This window comes from Ziziphus jujuba, chromosome 3 (genome assembly GCF_031755915.1).
Source record: "Ziziphus jujuba cultivar Dongzao chromosome 3, ASM3175591v1".
In the NCBI taxonomy this organism is placed as follows: Eukaryota; Viridiplantae; Streptophyta; class Magnoliopsida; order Rosales; family Rhamnaceae; genus Ziziphus; species Ziziphus jujuba.
The window spans coordinates 11,591,405-11,594,146 of record NC_083381.1 but is presented as its reverse complement, the minus strand read 5'-3'; the positions used below and the strand labels follow the sequence as shown (position 1 = coordinate 11,594,146).

At 28.3% G+C, this 2,742-nt stretch overlaps 1 long non-coding RNA gene across 1 annotated transcript; it reads right to left on the bottom strand.

The window, feature by feature from the left end:
* Positions 1-880: 880 nt before the first annotated feature.
* Positions 881-1,550, bottom strand: LOC132803341 (uncharacterized). Its single transcript, XR_009638491.1, has 2 exons — positions 1,333-1,550; positions 881-1,281 (listed from the first exon to the last, which is right to left on the bottom strand). It is a non-coding gene; the product is annotated as an uncharacterized LOC132803341 (long non-coding RNA).
* Positions 1,551-2,742: the final 1,192 nt, after the last annotated feature.

Genomic DNA, 2,742 nt, shown 5'->3' with positions numbered 1-2,742 from the left:
TAATTAAACTAAAACGATATAAAAGCAATAGTTTTGAAGGCAATATAAAGAATTTTAATTTTGTTTTTTTAAGACAAAACAAAAATCATATCATACTTTAGAAGATAAAATGATATTAAAATCCAAAATCCAAAATCTAATATCAAAATTCTTTTAATTAGGTATCAATCCATTATTATTTTTGTTTACCTTGTGTTTTTATTTTGTTTATAATAGTTTGTATGCAAATATTGACATGGTTAATAATGGTTTTAAATGTGTTTATCTAATAATGTTGATCTAAAATGCTGCTAAAATATCAGTATCTTTATACGATTAGGCTTTGCTATCACTCCTATGTAGTGGTTGGCTTCAAAAGTAGTGTTCAACTTTCTCACCTTTTAAGTTTTAAGCTCTAAAATAATATTTTAATTGAGTTTATGAATAACTTAATACAAAAATCATTGTTTTCAACTATAATAATTTTAAATTGGAACACCTCATTTTAATATTAAAACAAATGTAATTTTTAACTTTCAATCAAGTTTTTTGTCTCTCTGTTTTACCTTCTTTTTTTTAAAGTAATATTATAAATGTTTTTTTTTCACAAAAAATAAAATCCGCCAAGTAAATTTCAATAGACCTTTATGGTGCTTCCCAAGAATTTTTCATCATTTGTTTTTCTATTTTTTATGTTTTGCAACAAAACTTCGTAAACAATTTTTTTTTGGGTTAAATTTAGATTATTACTTTTATTTGTTAAATTCTGTCCAACATTATTAGTATTGTCAAAACTGACATTTTGGATTTCAATTATTATGAGGAAAAGAATCTAATTAAAACAGGAACTTATTTGGATGTGTCTTTTGCTCTTAAAAGAAAGGTTATATTAGTTAAATAATACTTTGAACCTCCTATCAATTTAATCAAATCTCAATATTTACAATAAAACTAACAACCAAAACCAACCTGAATTCTAAAAAGTCCCATAAATACTGCATGGTCTTTGCCAAACAGAATATAAATCCCCCTACCCCAATATTAAAACTACACACAAAAAAATAAAATAAAATACAAAAAAAAAAAAAAAAAACTAGATAAATAGAGAGTTACTACTAAACTATAGATTAACTCATTCTCTGTTCCATATGAGAGGCAACCAACGACAAAAATTAAAACCTTAACAAAAAGGTTGAACCATGATACTTTCATCTTATTTCAATTGAGTCTCCACACAAGGAGCAAACTAAAGCAAAGAATCTTGCAATTCCGAATTTCTAATCAACCATCATACAACTTCATCTTGAGATGTTTCAGATTAGGCAATGAAGAGGAATTTCTAATCAACTTCACCTATGAGATGCTTTGTACGGGGCTTTCTAGTAAATCAAAGAAGCAATAGAGAAGAACAAATGGACAGAACAGTTCTTATTCTTTCAGGAAATATGAGAACCTGGAAAAGAGTTCAACCCACAACGGTAAAGACAGTATCATTCTATCAGTGGCAACTAAGCAATTAGAACCCTACCCTTTCCCAGAGAATGGTAGGTGCAAGCTTCTTCAAGAAACATAATGATATAGTGAATTATATGAATAATAATTTTTTTAAATCATATACCTACTTAAAGATTTATTATCCTTAGGATATACTAATATTTCACTAATGATATATTGTAAAAATTAACACACCACATAAGTAATATGGATATAGTGTAAAAAAATTACTCTCTAATGGTAACATCTAGAATGAATGTCTAGCTGAATGGTCTAGATATTGTCAAAGTCAATGTTTATTTCTAAATGTTTTTTTAAACATTGTAAGTCTTCCTTAAAAGAACTTTTTTTTAAAAGTTTTTTTTTTAAATAAATACAAATAGTAAAACATCTAATTAATTGATAGCAATTAATAGTCTTTCTATACATTATATATTATTACAAAATAATTTTTGAATTGATTGTATATTTATGCTACATGGATAATAGTGACAGCAATTCATCTCCATTGGAGATTAATACTCTAAAAGGGGAATTGTTGAGGCTTGGGTTCCAAGCTAAAAGATTATTTGACAACCACTATTTTGTTCCCATCTTGAGATGTGGCCATGTCTTCAATGCCCACCACATCTTGGGGTTCCAAGCTAAAAGTTTTAATTGACAACCATTATTTAATCCTCACCCCGTGGAGACGTTGCCATGTCTTCATGGCATTATTTTGTCCCCATCCTAAGATGTCCTCATGTCTTCATCGCCATCGTCGCACAACCTTGATATAAAATTTTTTGTCATCATAGCATCCTACCATCCAGGAACCCACTACCATTCGATCACCTTGGATTTTTATCCAGGGGGAGACCATCATTCAATCACTTTGGATTTTTATCTAATGTATAAGTTTGGGTCTTGGCTATAATATAGTGCTTGTTGAGGCTTAAGATTTCAAGCTAAAATGCTAACTCTATCAAGGGAATCATCTAAATCTTTTATATATTTTTTAAAATATCCATATCTTACTAATACGAGTTTTATGTTCACACACTCTACAAAAAGGATAAATCTCATGGTAGATTCAAAAATGTGCAAATATAATAACAATAAAGTATATGAAATTTTTTTGAAACAAGAGACATATGATAAGTTTTGAAACTAGTATATTCCCTTTCCGGAGAATAGTCAATGTCAGCTTCCTTAAAAGAAACTAAGATTTGAAAGATGGACAAGAACCAAATATGAAGTATTATTCATATAGGTATAGCGATCTTCAAG